The 18,068-nt window shown below is 38.6% G+C and overlaps 1 pseudogene; it reads left to right on the top strand.

Moving 5' to 3' along the window:
• The first annotated feature begins 9,685 nt into the window (after nt 1-9,685).
• LOC122361984 lies at nt 9,686-15,761 on the top strand (annotated as a pseudogene).
• Nucleotides 15,762-18,068: the final 2,307 nt, after the last annotated feature.

Raw genomic sequence — 18,068 nt, 5'->3', positions numbered from 1 at the left:
ATGTTGATCGGGTCAGATGTGGTTTTCATCAAGTTACAAACTGCTTAAGAGGAGATCTTCAGCTCTGAAGTCCTTCATTGTTCTGCTTAAAAGCTTTCTTAGAGGCAGTTTATGAATTAGTTTGTTTCATAAAACAATAATGCATACGGTCATGCTTTTTTTCATGTGATCTGGCAACCTGATAACTAGCCGTAATATCATTCTATTACAGTAAGTTTTAATTTATTAACCATATTAATGAACATAAACTGACACTGAACAATACTTATGAATCATTTGTATGTGGATTTTTACATTTAATAATGAATTTTTAAAACCAAATGTGTCCATTAATGTTAGGTTGTGCACTGTGAACTAGCATTTTTTTTGTCTTTAATGTTTTAGTTGAACATTTGTCAAATTATTATTTTTTTCTTTCCAGAGAACATTCACAAGGAACATTCACATTCCCATAATGTTGTCAAAAGAACAAAAATGGGATGTGCCCATAATGTTTTTCTCTAATGCATAATAGTAGAAAAAAAAACTTAATGTTTTGAGCATTTCAAAATAATATTTTTCTTTGCAAAATGTTCTTAATATTTTTCTTTTAGCTTAGAGCCTGTCTCTCATATAGCCTAGCAGTTTAAGAGAAAATGTTGAGAAACTAATTATAATAATAATAATAATAATAATAATATATTTTATCCTAATAAATTAGCTTGTATTGTATTATAGTGTAGTTATGCCACTTCAGTTGCACTAAAGAAAAAACTGCCATGTAACATGATTCTACAAAATACACCCCCCAAAAAAATGTATATACATTTATGTATATATATATATATATATATATATATATATATATATATATATATATATATATATATATATATATATATATATATATATATACATATGTATATATATATATATATATATATATATATATATATATATATATATATTTTTTTTTTTTTTTTTTTTTTTTAGCACATGTAAGCTTATCAGCACTAACACTGCTGGTTGAAGGTTATATAAGGTTGAATAGGTTTCTATTTAAAAGCAGGTGACTCATCATTGACGTAAAAGTGAGTATAGAAACTGAATATCGTTTTGAACTTCTAGAACTTTCCACTGACGTTATTTCAGCTTCCATTCAGTTGAAACCTTTTTGTCCTTAATGTTATTTCACATGCAGTCAGCGTGATGTCACATTACTAATTTGCCATTTTATTGTTGCTATTGAAAAGTAGCACATTCGTTTGGCAGCATATCTCTCTTTCCTTTTCTGGCGCAGACAACAGCTGCCATCAGGTATTCCTGTTGCATAACGTTGCCATGTATTATTGATGTGGATATTCCTGCCCTTAAACACAACGGCCAAGATACAGTGACACATTATACTTCTGCTATATCCCTGTGCATAGCTGCCCTTCAGTTGCCAAAAGACCAAAAATGACCGTTAAATCAATACAGAACTATATTTATTATTACACACAACAATCTAAATAAAACATGTCAGTAATGCAAATTCATTAAAAATGAAACCAGATCCGTTATTACTGATTCAAGCCCATGATTAATCTCATTGATATGCGTATTTGGCTTTAAACAAGCAATATCTTTCTTTCCCGGCCGTAAAAGTCTTTGTTGGTGGACTGACAGGTGGAAATGTGTGTATATATATGTGTATGTGTGCACGACCGCTTCTGCCTTCATCAGTTTACATGCGAGATAAGGAGTCTCTAGGGAAACCTAGTCTGCTCTGACAGCTACAATACCACATAGACCACTAACCCCATTGGGATCCAGGCTTTGTCGTATGCCGGGCAGCCATTAAACTTACAAACCAAGCGTAAACTGATACTTCTGAATAGATGTTGTAGTACGCTTGTATAGTTTATTTGCCAACAATGTTTGACTGTATGAATTTGCGAATGTGAAAGAAAAGGAGGAAAACCCCCACAAACATCACAACCTCCACTGTTCAAATAACATTTACAAATGAACAATACCGTCCTTTGTTGGTTCTGCAGCTGCTGAACTTGAGTCAATAGAAAGTGCTATTTACTCAACCTCTGTATGTCATTTCCTGGCCATTAATGCGCTTCCATTATCTCGCTTTGCTAAGATTTTCATAAGCCAGAAGCGCGATTTCTCGTCGCGTTGTATCCTGAGATAAGCCCGACTAAATCCTGATTTTATTCGTGAAACCTTTCAGCCGTTGTTCTTATTTCGCAAGATTTTCCATTTACTCCAAGCAATTAATACCTCTGCGCTGCTGTGAATGCATTCCCACGCGCGTATTTTTGCATCGCGGAGTATTTTTGTGCTAAACACTTGTGTGATTATAACACGATTGTGCACTTAGCTGGTGGTGGGGTCGAGCCGCTCACCACTCTAAGTCAACATCGTGACGCAGTGGACGGAAAGCGTCCCGACCTGTTTTGCGTGGGCTGCTCTCTCTGCGGATCCACTCAGCATCATTTATTTTGTAACGGAGGTCATGCGTATTGGATGTGCTTTTAAAGCTCTTGCGATGGAGTTAAGTTTACCGGGCCAAATGTCATGGTAACATCATGTTCAGTGGTACATTGTGTGCTACTCTCAAACTTCATGGGATAAAAGATGGCAGGAAATCTGTTAGCCAGTATCTAAATCACTGAATTGGTTAATTAAATCAATGGTAATTATATGAATAAAGAAACACATTTGATTTAAAAAAAAAAAAATGGCTCTTTAGATGCAAGAATGGGATCTTTATACAATAAAATGGGTTGTGAAATAGATGTGAAATAAATAAGAAATATTTACAGCGTATTCAGATTTTGCAATAAAAGGGACTACAAAGTATTTTCAGGGAAATCTAACCAAATTTAGTAAAGTAAAGAGCAAGATAAAAAACTGAATCAATACAAATGAAATAACCAAACATAATTTAAAATACGCATTTAGTTGTGGAAATACTTTTTTAAATTATAAGCATAATTGTTATAAAAAATTGGTTTGGTTCATTGTTAGGGTTAAATGCAAGAATCTTACAATGCAAAAGAATGCGACTTCAAAAAAACCCGAACATATTCAAAAAATGGCATATTCAAATTTTGCAAGAAGATGAAGCACTAGGATCATCTAAAGCATAAATGGCACTGTAAGTGCAGGCAGTGATGTATTTCCTGTGCCGTTTCTCTACCCTTGTGGCTCTACACATCTATTTAAAGCGAGCAGAATCGGCTTGACATAGATAAGTTCTTCTTGGCTTGAAAATAAATGGTCATGTTGAGGAATGAGCCAATGAAGACTTTTAAAGATGGCAGTGTAATCACAGTAATTAGAGTCGAGGTGGGAGGACGGAGCACTCAGGAGCCAAGATGAAAGATCCACCGCTGCTGTAGAACAACGTGAAACGGTGTGCACGTTCACTTATTGTTTACATTTTTGCAATAAAAGAACCGTTCCAAACCATCTCATCCACTTCCCAGAAACGCATTTAAAGGTTAAACTTCGACTCCACTTCCAGGAGAAAGTGAGATGGAGAAGGAGTTTTCAGAGACAGGACACGGGGAGGAAGTCGATGAAGTCAGATAACAGATTCACAGAGACAGAAGTAGCTAGAGTGAGATAATCTCTATAGAATCAGCTCTGGGAAATTTAATGGAAGTCGGACAGATCTAGGGACAGGACGTGTCTAGTGTAATGCACTTATGATGTCAGGGCGAGTAATGAGCCACCCGACATCAAGGAAATGAGGCTTTGATAATGTCTGCATTCCCAGAACTCAGGCAATGCCTATACTTCTTTGGAAAGAATAGGAAAGAAGTGTGAGAGAGCGAGAGAGAGAGAGAACTTCCCGGAATACATGTGGTTCAGTTTATGTGAACGAATGCATGCAGAGGACAAATAATTTCTGCACTGCAGTGAGAGAGAGAAACTTTTAGACCAAGTTTTTTTGTTTGTTTTTTATGGTTTTTTAGTGATATGCTATTCTATATTATTCTATATATTTTCTTAGCATAGACGCTATTTACACTAAGTGCAAACAGCAATGGATTCTATGTACACCAATTTGAAAATAGCAGCATTATTTAAGTTCAAATACCATTTTCTACTATTTCTACTATATTGCAGGTGGCAATTATCTGCACCTCAGTATTGAAGTACATTATAAAACCGAATGCAACTTAGTGTAAATGTTGATCTTAATTCAAATGATTAAATAGATGCCATGGTCGACACCCTTGTTGGGACAATAAAGCCCTCCTACACCTACCCAATACCTTATTTTTGATTATTTTCTTAATTTTTATTGAATGTGCTTTTCTGATGTGATTTGAAATTTAAAAGGGAGAAAAAAATTCATCAGAAGGCAGATTCGAGCCAACGTCGATTGCCATACATTTTGCCACCTGCACCACTGGAGTTGATGTCAAGCAACCGTCTTTAAGTAATGACGTCTATCCCAATAACACGCTGGTGGGCGGAGTTAATGTAAATAGCCTTTGCCAAGAAGGCGGGCTATTTGCACTTAAGTCTAAATAGACACAGTTTTTTTTTGTGTTGTGGCTTTTTGTAGATTTAGAAAAAAACCTGAAAAGTGAATACATATGCTTTTTAGCATTTTAAGCATAAATCTTATGAAAATTCAGTTTGTTCAGAAAACAATATCCATCTTTTTAAACCGTATTTTTTCCCCCACAGAAGAAAGTTAAACCGGTTTAAAGCAATAGGAAGCAGTCACGCGCGACTTATCTGATACGATCAGGTTTGGGAAGCCAAATAAAGGAATCATTAGCAGGTCTGCTCCTGTTATATAAAACAAGTTGATCTCAGTATGCCAGATGGGAACCTTTGGGACTGTGAAGTCATGCTTTCACTATTAATTTAGAGACTGTTACTTAGCCAACTGTTGGAAGCGACTGTGTTTGTGTTACTGAGAAATACAATAGTGAGTTCTTAGGTTTAAAAAATGTAACACGTGAGGCTGTGATCTGAGATAGCAAGGGTTGAGACACAGACATTCTCCTTCAGTGTGGAGGGCTTGAACAGATGCTCACAGAAGGTTGATCACAGTGAGAGAAAGAGAGAGAGAGATGTGCGATATGGAGATCGTGCTTGATGAATGTGAGAACCTCAGAGGAAATGTCAGTGAATGCTCCAGTGACTCAGTATGTTATTGCTCTTTTTTCTATTTTTTTCCCTCTAGTTTTCTATCTCTCTCTTTGTTTCTCTGTCAGATTGTCTCTCTCTACACTGTATCTTCTTTTTCTTAATGCCATTCTGGCTCTTCTGTCTTACACACACACACACACACACAAAAGCTGATACACAATATTTTTCAGTTCCATACTCTTTCAATCCCCCTTTTCACTGAGTCTATCTTACGATTAGCTTAGATTTACTAGCATCAATTTTCATTGGTTCATTGACATTTGAGGTTTGATTTTAGTTGATCTTTGAAATTTGTGCCACTGTTTCATGTAGTCTGTCTATGATGCCAAACATATTTATTTTTGTGTATATTTAAAAAATCATACAAAAAATCTGATTTTAAAGTTATCTTAAATATTTTTGCTCATTTGTAGCTATTAATAGTTCCTACTTTATTTGCCACTACAGTTTTGGGGCCTGTTCACTCGGGCCCTCCTAGTGGCACAGACCGAATTAGCATTTTCATTCAGACCAACACAAAAATGAAGATATCCCTCAAATGCAAATAGGCTAATATTTCATGTTAAAGTCAGCATGAAACGGCTTGGGATTCATTTTAAAGACGACTCCTTTCAGTGGTAGTCGATACTTTCCTTCTACACTGTGCACGTTCAGGTGTAAAACTTTTCAAAGCTCATTTGTTCTCAGAAACTTCTCGCACATCATGCCGTTTGTTTACATGTCTTGCAAGAACTAATAATGAGGTCTGACATTTGAGGTCCGCACCGCCATATTTCATGCAGTCTGTTTGACAAATTTAATATATTTTCAGATATCATTTGAACACGTTTCGACATGTGCAAAACATGACCAAAAAAATATTTATTTTACAATATATTTTAATGAATAACTGAATACATTTTACTCATTTAAAATTCCTCAAATACTTTTTTCTTACCTTTTTGTATACAAATGTTTATATTGTCCAATATAATTTTGCTTGTCGAGTTTTGACCTTGTCAAATTTCACTAATTGGACAATATCTTCTTGGAATGACACAAGGATGAGTATATATATATATATATATATATATATATATATATATATATATATATATATATATATATATATATAGTCCAGTAGTATACATTAGAGATCATAAATAATGGACAAACTATCCCTTTAACCGATTATCTGTAGTGAACATTCACCCTGAATGTTAAATTATGGTGTATATAGTTTATTATTGTACCCCAGCAGGAAGCTCTTCGCTATTTTATCCGATTTTATGAAATGGCGGCTTTAGATTTGCTCAGACTTAAAATCATGCCGCAGAAACCTGACTTTCTTATGCGCTTTGCAAACAGAGGTCTTTCATAGTAAAGCCAGCCATTATGCGGTGACTGAACTTATCCTTTTTCCCTTATCATCCTTTTACAACAAAGCTTGTGTTGCTTGTCTGATTTCCTTCTGACGCTAGACTCGAATAAGAGCGTGTGCGTGAGAGAGAGAAAGGACGGTGCCTTGGCCGGTGCCTCAGCTGTATGGGAAACCGAGAAAAGCAAAGGAAAATACTTACCACAACAAGAAACACTAGGTTAAAAGTAAACCCTGGAACTGATAACTCCATAGGTCGGTCTTTCGAGCAAAGTTAAGCGGAATACGAGAACAGAGCTGTCAGTCTCTTCCGGGCGCGCTCTTTTTCAGCTTGTGTCATCAGCTGCAACACAGGAAGCTCAGGAATGTGAGCGTGTCAGTCAATACGTTGTTTACTTAGTCAATCTAAGTAAATCTGCTCCGAACTCATACCTGCGGGCACAACATTGATCCACTTGACCCAGGCGGCTTCCAGGTTTAATTGAAAAAGAACAGCTGAGACCTTTATGAATTAACTGCAGAAATCAATATGTGCAGAATGCCACCCTGTAAACTCTCTCAGAGCAGCTAGCAGGCAGGCCGTTTGCAGCGCTTAGGAGAATAAACAGATGGTTTCCTTTCGCTGTCTGTACTGTACAGGTGTACTGTACTGTTTTTACGCACTCAGGTTGTTAGCGAGCGTGAAGGCTGTCATCTGTTCCTCTCTTTTGTTTTATGTGGCCATATATTGAATGACAACAGGTGGCAAACATCCTGCTGTAATGCTTCGGTATAAATCTTCTGCAGATAAAACTCTCGGTCTCACGCTATGTGGCAAGTCTGCCGTGTTTACTTGGGAACGTTAAAGGAGTAGTTCACCCAAAATGAAAAAAAGCTGATGATTTACTTGCTCTTTGGCTCTCCGAGATGAGTTTGTTTTTAGCCATGTTGCTTCAGATGCAGCTTCTGTGCAAATAAACGCTCGATTAATATTAATCGTAAGACCGAGTTGTTAAATTCAAAATTGATTAGGTCAAAAAAATAAGAAAACATGCACATATTAATTGTTCACAGTGCCATGCATTTGACATTATATAAGTCAAATGTAACTTATGGACTGCCCATTGAGTTTTTAATATTTGACCATGTGTAGTCCAATTCCACAGATTTAATATCTGTCTTTGCCTACTTCAGTTTGATGCGTATCTATATATCTGTCACTATCTTCATATACCAGTCATAACATTTCATTTAAGAAAAATAAGATGAATAAATGAGCTTTCCATTGATGTATGGTTTGTTAGAATAGGGCAATATTCGAATGTCTGGAATCTAAGAGTGAACAAAAATCTACATATTGAGAAAAGCACCTTTAAAAGTCTCCATACTAAGTCCTTAGCAATGCATATTGCTATTCAAAAGTTAAGTTTTAATATATTTATGGTAGCAAACTGATTAAATATCTTCATAGAACATGTTTTTCACTTAATGATTTTGGCGTAAAAGAAAAATCGATAATTTTGACCCATACATTGCATTGTTGGCTATTGCTACAGATATACCCTTGCTACTTAAGACTTGTTTTGTAGTCCAGTGTCACATACCTTTATGTACACAGAGTATCAGTATCTCCAGTAATGCAGAGGATAAAAGAGCACAAAGTCTGCATGAAAACAACACTAGTGACAGGCCACCTGACCTGGTTGTGTGCTGGTAACGACAGGAAATTTGTTGGATGTGAGTGAATGAGGGAGATGTCAAGCTTTTCTTAGAATGAGGTTTGGAAAGCTTGTCTTTGTGTAGTGTCTAAAATGCCCTGAAGGGGATAAAGAGAGCCAGTCTGTCACACAGGGCTTGTAGATGCCTCAAGACCTATTAGCCATTGGTGAATACTGGAATGGACAGGCGCACAAAAGAGTGGAAGCCTAACTTTCATTCTTACTGTGTGAATGAGACCAAATCATAGGCATCTCGCAGGCACTGAATGTGATAGAGCGCTACTAGAAGAATCCCAACATTGCAACATGCTTACCTCTGATAGCTTTTCTGCCTCAAACACGTATCATACAGTTTTAAATGAGCTTGGCTCTGCAGGCCGTAGAGGTTCGATCTATTCAACTCGGAGACACGCTCAATATTATGTAGGATCTATGATGGATCATTTGGGCTGCAAATCAATGAAATGGTCAACACCTATCGATTGCAATGTTAGTTTTTTGAGCGTGCAGATTTCACTTGCGTCCCGAGTTGCAAAGTCTCTGGAAAATAGCTTTATGCTCTTTTGTAAGTCAAAATACACGGCCACCAAACCGCTCAAAAGTGCAGCTGGTGCACAGCAGTGGTGTCTTTGGTGAAGTTCAGCACCAAGGACAGCAGATTCTCTCAGGCCCACAAATTAATCACAATTTACTACAAGAAAAAGTTTTACCTGGTCCCAAAGTGCATTATTATTGAAAACAAAATTTTAATTATGTTTCATTGCACACTATCATTGAGAATATTATATTTGAGAGGATAAATAGGAGACCCACATTCGGGTCGAAAAAAAAAAAAGCTAAATAGTCAAAGGTGAAAAGTTGAAAAACTCTGGAGTTTTTCAAGAGGGACAAGCTGTAGCACTTTCTAAAATTAGAGTATTATTTATGAAAAAATATTTAATAAATCCAATAGCTATATTGCGTTTTTATAATATTGACAATGCTACAAAGAGCCTACTAAAAACATTTTTATAAGCATTGTCCAAAAATGATATCATATAGGCATTCACTCACATAACACGCATTTCTTGCAGGTATTGTTTCGAAATGACACGCTATGCTCCTCATTTTTACCAAGTCTCTTGGTCAGAGAAAGATCACTGTAATCTTTAGAAGAAACGGCGCGTTTCCGAGAGGACGCCAAGTCAGCATGGATCCACGAACGTAAGCAAACGCAGTCATCTCGCAGACACTCCACGTCTCTTTCCCGATACACCTGCACCTACCGCCGCAAAAGAAACTCGTTTGTTTTTGACCAAGTTTTCCCCTCGGATTTTACTACACCTTTAAATGGCGCGAGCCTCGCACAAGAGGAAGGCGGGGTCGCGCGGCGCGTGTGTGAAAATCTCGTGATTGTCCAACAGTATCTCTGAGCGCGCGGCTCTCTGTAACTGCAAGCGAGCGCAGAACGAGGGTAAAGCGTCCTCACAACAAGACCGCGAAAAAAACTACATTTAGCGGCGTGGACCAAACATATAGAGCCTGTTGGGAATGTAATGTGGATTATTACGCTTTGGGATATTTTTACGAAAACTCAGGTTAGTCTGCTGCTTTTTCTGGTGCGGAATGATTGAAAGCTCGCCGGGATGTTAGAAGTTCATCACTCGCTCCCGAGTATTTACACGTAGCCGGCTTGTTTTTACATTGTAAATCACGGTGGTTGTTTCATTTTACTTTTATCTCTGTGACCGCGGCGTGTTGCGCTGGATCAAAAATAAACGACGCTCGCGTTGTTTCGCGGAGAAGCGCGATAAAAAACGAAATACCAAACTACATTATCGTTCAGGCCCACGACACAAGAAACGAAAAGAGCTTTCGCACATCCTGACGAACTCTTAAAATACAGTTATTCTTCAAGGATAGTCGGTCCTCTGTACAGATATCAGTGTGGAAACAGTACATTATTTCTGTCAGAGTTGACCGGTTTTCGAGACTAAATCTTTAGGCGCAAAAATAAATACGCGCTTCCTGTTTTTATTTTTATTTTTTTTTGTCAGCTGCCCGAAACATCACAAAACATTTCTTATAAATATTTCATTATTTTCAGCAAGTTGGACAGCACGGGCCTGCAATCTCGCGAAAAAAAAGCACGCCTTTTCCTCCGTAAACGTGTAACAAACATTTTCGCGCTTTGCTCTCAGGAGACCCGTGTTTTTCTTAATCTGTAAAAGTAGCTGTGAATAATGAATAAGAGTTCTCAGGTGTCTGTGGAGCCCATGATCGACTGCCACTCAAGATAAACAACACGCATGCCCACTGCAGGTCCGTTCTTATGAATGCACCCAGACACGGACTGGTCAGATACACAGGAACGCGCGTCCATGCTCCTTTTCGCGCTTGCATTAAAATGCATTAACATTTTCTACACATTTATATGACTAAAACGTATTTTTGCGGCGCACGCATGTGGTGTAAGCTATACATTTCAGTAAATACCATCTATTAGTGTATTAGCTTATTCTGGGTTTTATTAGACAAAGCGTATAGGGAAATTTAAGTATTTTATTAAAATATATATTTATTTAAAAATGTACAAATAGTTCAAGGGTTGCTAACACGTTGCAGTGATTTAAGGGTAATCACGAAACCCTATAAAATAGAAGATATTAAAATCTGTCTCAATAATCGAAATGTTAGAATTTTTTTGCAGCTGACTTTTTGCACGTTTGCATATATAACGTGCACATTCAGCTCTTTTCGTCTCGCTTTGAAGTGCTCAAGTGAGTACAGTGCATTATTAGAATATCTTAATTCGTTCTCATCAATTTGTAGTGGCTCATTTAGATCTCCTGGAATTTAATAGACTTTGGTAATAATCCAGCATAAGACACACAAGCGCGCTCACACACCCGTTTAAAGGCGGGCTATTCAGGCTTGTGCTTTTTAATACATTTGATGTAATGTATTTTTTTTGGTCAAAGTAATAATTGGGTTAAACGCATTGTATTTGTGTGTTAACATTTTTTTTTTTTTGCCGAAATGCGAACTCATCCACCCAGACAGTATCGTTTGTCCTGAAATTGTTAGGGTAGATAATATTTCGTGAGCGCGGCCTTGTCACGCGCGCGCGCGCACACACACACACACACATTCATCGACGATTTTTTTTCCACGACTGACAGAAATGAAAACGAACGCGTATGTCTGAATTAAAATAATATATACCAATATTTATTCGAGCGTGTTTAATTTCTCCCTGACGCTCGTGTATAATTTTACCCTGTGGTGTTTCGTGACCTCTTTTGTGTGGAATATAATGCAGTGTCCTCTCACCGAAATGTAAATGTAAAATATTTTGTCCGTCTCTTTATACTTGTGCACATTTATTTGTTAGTCCGTCGTGGCTTATTTTAGGTGCCTGAAACGTGCACTTATAGTAAGAATCAAAAGCGAGATTTCGGTGTATTAGAGCACATTCTGTGTGTATATTGTGCACCATTTCAAACGGGCGAAATGCTGTTTTAAAAACGAAATATTAGAGCACAAAAACCTTTCAAATTTAATAATCCATATAAACGATTTTTTCCCCCGTAAAATGTACCTGTTTCGAGTGTATTAAATCTCATTACACGTTAGCTAAATTTAAAATAAAAGGACATTTGTATTGTTTCGTTTCCCTGTATTTTGTATCGTTTTGTTCACGGGTGTTGGTTATAATCTCCATTCACATGCCAAGACGGGCTAAATGATTTTAATGCAACCGATGTATTTTCCACAGAGATAAACGAATTAGAATAATTCACACTGATAATTCTGAAAACTGAAAAATACACTCACATATGCACACATAAATGCAATAGATATTTAACGAAGGCTCTGTGACATATAATACGCTTTTGTTTTGTTTGTCGAATGTGCTAAATAACGCAAACCACGTTTGCCATTTTTGCAACGAATATCGTTTTTGCCGCGTTTTTTTCCCCCCCTTCATTTTTTTTAATTCCTTCAAATCGCCTTTTTGTCTGTGTCGCATTGAAGAATATTTCCCATTGGCGTTGTGTAATGCTCAGCCTCCAAAACACTCATCGAAGGTGCTCTGCCTTTCCAATACACCGCAGTGTGACGTGATCTTTCTGTCTTGATCAGAGCCCTGTATTATGCACGCGCTCCACACCTTTACCACAGCGAAAATTGGTCATAAATCAAATTCCTAATCCTCTGTTTCTGATTATGAGGGGTATTGTAGTGAATCGTGGCACCAGGGTGGTGTGTTTTGGCGGGGTGATGTAATGCCCGTAAATGACTGCTGCAGAACCCTCCCCGGCTTTAATCTGCTCACAAGTCACTGTTTCTCTGCAGTGGGTTGTTTAAGGGGTTGCTGGTGGTACCCGTGCCCACTCTGGCTCGCTTGGAGGGGGTGGGGTGACTGTATGAGGCCAGGTAGGAGCCTCACGCCTCCCATTCGCCGGCTGGCGGCCCAGGAGGAGAGCACCGGACGCTGATGTCATCCATTTTGGCCCGGCTCTACCTCGCCCACACCTCCGCCCACCACGCGGATGCTCGACGGCAACCGTGTCACGTGACGGAGCCGAGCTCGCTGAAATGGCGCGCGCCTCCCTCCCCAAGCCTCCATGATATCATCGGGCGCACTGGAGGACATTTTGTCGCAGCTCTTCTGGTGTAATGGCAGAGCGTAATTGAGGCACCTGTGGTAAACCCAGCTTTGTGTGTCTGATGAATGGTTGGGCCTGCTGTCATTAACATGCCCCCTTTCCTCCATTACCACCTCCTTCTCCTACTTGCCTACTTTTTAAGTGGGATCCAAACGCAGGGGTTTTATTTTGTGGTGTCGTCTGCCTTTCCCAGTGGGATGTGTCAATAACGATCAACGAGGACAATGATGGGCTTAGTTTAGCCTTTTCACCTCTCTCCTCTTCTTCGAGCCTCGCCCGACAAAAAAAAAAAAAAGAAGAAGAGAAAGCACGCATGCATATTTCGAGGTGTGGGCGCGAGCCAACGTGGAGTATCTGTTACAAGCACACGGTCTCTCGCTCTTTTCCCCTCTTCAGCTGCAGCAGGCAGAGCTCTGACGGCATGCATTGTGTTTCGCTCGGTTGAATCGCGTGGGCTGGTAGAGCTATTGTCCTGCTGTACCTGCTGCCTACGCCTCTGGCAAGGACACGGGCAATATTAGATGTCTATTAGGTTACACCTCGCATGTTGCCATGTAATTGGAGCCTATTCATTTATGCACGAGGGGACACACGTTAAGAGGAGCCGGAGCTGCGCTTTGCCTTCACAAAAGTCCTGCTAATCTGTGCTGGTTCGAGGCCAAATGTCAGCTCAGCATGGGAATCTTCTCTCATATTTGTAGAACAAAACAGGGTATTTTGTTTGCGCTTAAGGATGTGTTAAAAAAACCCTGTAATTATTTTAATCCATAAAACAAACTTCTCGGTTGCTTTTTATAATGCATCCTATGCACCATTTCTTAAAAAAAAAAAAAATTAATAATACACAATCATTTTTAGATTTGAATATCATTTTATACATCATCTTCATTTAAAAATGGTTTAAAAATAAAGGACTACACCTAAATTAAATATTTTTTTAAAGCAAAATATTCTAGGTTTTTAGACCTAGTGTTTAAAATAACTATGGTGCTGGAAATGTATATGTCATGGGAATGTGTCAACACGCATATTATTGTTTTCATGCTTTGTGCATCCTGCAGAAAGCCTTTTAATTTTCCACATCATCAGATAAACACGGACTCACTGTTATTGAATGATAGCTGCATTTGCCATGTGAATAATGCTGGTAATTTACACACTAGATGACCGATAACGCACAATAGTCTTTTGGGTAAAATGTCTCTAAAATAGAAACTTTTAATTAGGCTTTATCAGGAGTTGCATTGTACAAAATGACGGAGACTTATTCAGATGCAGCTTTTCATGATTATAGTTATGAAACTATACTAAATGTTTTGTTACATAATATATTTTAATGCTTTAGTGTTTTATGTTTAAAAAAATCACACTCTTGTGTGACAAAATCTGTGGATTTGTTTGTAATTTGATGCTTTTCTATTTTGACAGCTATTGTGCGCTATACGGGGCAGAGTAACCGCATGGACTACATTACCCACAAGGCATCATGCAGTCTGCGCTGGTTTCCCTAAATACAAAAAGAGTCCGACCTGGAGGACCTGTCTGGATGATTGAGGTCTGAGGAGATACCAGAAGAAAACAGCACCTCAGTAGACACACAGCACCTCATCTGCTCGTCTCTTCAAGTCGTTCCAGGAAACGTGGAAGAAGTACTTTTATTGTCGCCTGACAGAGATTGGATTGTTGTGCAATGTCATTGGCCTTATGACTGTTATTTAAGACTGTTCTCCTCCTAACTCCCTCTCCTCTTTTAGGATATTTTTTGTTTGTCGCTGCGTTGACGATCTCACCTCTTCTTTAGTATCTCTGGGCATACTGTGGGATGTACTTTGGATATACTGACCTTTGAACCAAAGCAAATTCAATGATTTCCTTCTGTTCAGGATAATAACCCCAAATCTCCAGCACTTTTACAATGAATTTCTTCAGATTCCCAGTCCAGTTGCAGCTGCTGATCAGTACTGTGCTTGGGCCCTGCTTGGGCCTGGAGTTTACAGGGTCGCAAGGCCAGTGGGCACGCTATCTCCGCTGGGACGCCAGCACCAGAAGTGACCTCAGCTTCCAGTTCAAAACAGACGTGTCCACTGCCTTAATCCTGTACTTTGATGATGGAGGTTTCTGCGACTTCCTGCAACTCATGGTGGTCGAAGGGAAGCTCCAGTTGCAGTTCGCGTCGACTGCGCTGAGACCACAGTTGTATCGGACAAGCGAGTCAATGACAGCAGCTGGCATTCTGCCACCCTGAGCAGGTACAACCTGAGAACTGTACTGGTTCTGGACGGAGTGAGCAAATCGGGTGAGGTGCGGCCACAGAGGCAGTACATGAAGATCGTTAGTGACCTCTTCCTGGGCGGAGTCCTCAAGATATTCGAATTTCTGTGCTCACTCTCCCGACAGTGAAGGATCTTCCACCGCTTAAGAAATTATCAGGGAACTGAAGTACAATAACAAGGAACCTATTCTGCTAAGCAGCCAGAGGGTCCGTATGGACATAGAGGATCTGCATGGAGAACCCGTGGAGAATGGAGGAACATGCTCCGTTGTGGATGGGGAACCGCTTTGTGATTGTTCTAAGACGGAATACATTGGCTCGATTCTGCAACGAAGGTAAAACAGTTTATATTTTACAGCTTCTCAATAGAGAGCAAATGCAATCTTGACTTTGTACTGTATGTGCAATGTCAAATATTTTTTCAGACATTTATTGGCACTCATCTAATCATACTTGAAATTGTTGGTCTTAACTGTTGAAATGTGAATAATGTTTCCTAGAATCCTTAATGCTACCAAGTTTGAGTCTGAGGCCCGGTTAATAAGCGTCTCTCTAGCTTGTCTACAGAAGGTGAACTGTTTTCTGCATTGGCAGGTGTTTTTAAGCTGGGAATTTTTCGATCAGCTCCATGAGACCCTCCTCAATTCCCCTCATCGCTTCTTCACGGTCAATTCAAAGCGAATGTCATTGAAATCCACTACTAGCAAAGCCTGCGTTTTACCTCTGTAAAGCACTAAGCTGTTTGTGTCTGGCAAGCATTTGTGCGTGTTAGTGTGCCCAGCTGAGGAGGTGGGGTGTTAGGATGTTAAGGTGCCTTTTCAGATCCCTTGGTTGTTTTTCTGAAGTGGCCATTTTAGTTTCTCTGGGGATTTGAGGAGGCCATTTCACAGCTCTGGGTTTTGTTGTTGCACCTCTTCAACAGAGAATGAATCAGAGACGGGGGATAATTGCCTATTTTAAACATGTCAATTTGTAATTCTTTATAGCGTCCATTACTGTTTTTCCTACAAAGAAATTTTTTATGACCTTGATTATCGAATGTGCTCATTTACATACAGATCTTGGTTTGGCGCATATTTATTTTGTAATAATTATCATCATAACTAAATTAAATTTTGTTATATCACAGAAGAAAATCACAACTTTCTTCCTCCATGAAACGTTTTAGATCCTGGTAGATGATCCTGATGGTAATGAAAGGTACACCATGATATATATATATTTAAATATATATTATTTTAATATTTCACTTTATTTTGATCATTTTTGCTTTAAAGATAGACTCTTAAATGCTTTCAACTGTAACAAAAAATATGGGTTTTATTTATATTATCTGATAAATAATTTATTTGAATTAGCTAGAAAACAATTACAGAAACTAATGTGTATATATATATATCCTGTCTTGTTTAGGCCTAAATTTCTTTTCCCTTGTGATTGGAGTGTTTAAGCTGGGTGATTGATCGTTGATCAGTGCTCTGAGCCCTATGAGTTGTTACTCCCATTGTAGACACAACCTTCTGCAATGCTCTCCTTAATTACACAGTTACTGAATGTGATTAAAATGTTAAAGTCAGGATGCTATCTGTGTATTTAGGTATTTAATATAGAAGTGAATGTGCATGCAGGTACAGCCTGTTTTAGAAGCGCAAGAAAGAGAAAATGAGAAAAGGAGGGATGTGTACAAGACCGGGCACTAGGCTAGATTTATTGGTTGTAAAGAGAGCAGAGTTTTGGGCTTGATTTACAGCCGTTGTTGCTCTCCATCTTGTTTGGCTGACTGGGTCCTGCAGTCCACTGATAGGCTAAAGCCAGATGTAAAAGCAGCTTTGATGGCTTTGAATGCTGGGAATCGGTTCAGCCAATCATAAAAGAATAAATAAACCATTTTTGGGGGCCATTTATTTTGGTGCACAGGGGTAGCCTGACCTTAAAGGCTCTGTAAGACTACAGCTGAACTTCCTCCGCTAGCGTCCCTTACAAATCCAAATCAAAACCAGTATTGTGAAACGACACATTAATGGCTGACATCAGTGTTTGATAACAACATTACGAAAATCCACTGAGCAATCTTAATTCCATCTTAATCTTGTGTCTTGGGCTTTTGAAACATCTGTATGTGGGTAATAAATATCGGGTCGGAGCCATATGGCAAGCTGGTCCGGTGTTAAGCATTAGCCTTATGTACGCTTGACTGAATCCAATTGCCATAGCAGCGCAACAACAATCTGACACTCCTCGATGGCCAGATGGCTAAAATGGCCTCAGAACTGTTTTTGCGCTGCTGTGGCGTATGTTCCTCGCACTGTGAAAATCAGTGATAGCCATGCCGCTGCATCATTTATAAAGCGTAATCTTTTGGCGATTAGAATAATAAAACATTTGGCAGCCAAACAAACACTCAATCTGTCTTCCCATGTGGATGGTCTCTGAATTGGTACGCTGAGGTTTATGTTTAAGCTGGCCACTCTTTACAAATCTCCTCGTAAATATTTAATGTAAACAAAAGCAAATTCAAAAGTGCATTATAAGGAGGTTTTGGAGTTGTTAAAGCATAATGCTTTCTAATTTTCTAGTTATGGTTTGCTATTTGTTTGTATATAGGAGAACTGTCCTATGTAATTGAACTTAACATTTTTACTATTTGAACGAAATTTTAACTTTATACTGTCTCTTTTATACTAATGCATGTGTATCTAGATGTGTACACATTATGTAATTACAGTGTAAATGCACATTTGGTACATAGTACCCATAGCTGTAATATTTCTGCAACTGCACACGTAATAACCCTCATAATGGTATGTAACAACACTTTTTCACTTCACTAACTAGTTGGATCTCGAGTTGGATTGACATGGTAACTATTCAAAACTGTCCTCTTAATATAGTGTAACATTCTGGACACCAACCACAATTTATATGTGTAAAGCCTAACT

This window comes from Puntigrus tetrazona, chromosome 17 (assembly GCF_018831695.1).
Source record: "Puntigrus tetrazona isolate hp1 chromosome 17, ASM1883169v1, whole genome shotgun sequence".
Lineage (NCBI taxonomy): Eukaryota > Metazoa > Chordata > Actinopteri > Cypriniformes > Cyprinidae > Puntigrus > Puntigrus tetrazona.
Note: the sequence above shows the minus strand (reverse complement) of the source record. Positions and strands in the feature narration are given on the sequence as shown.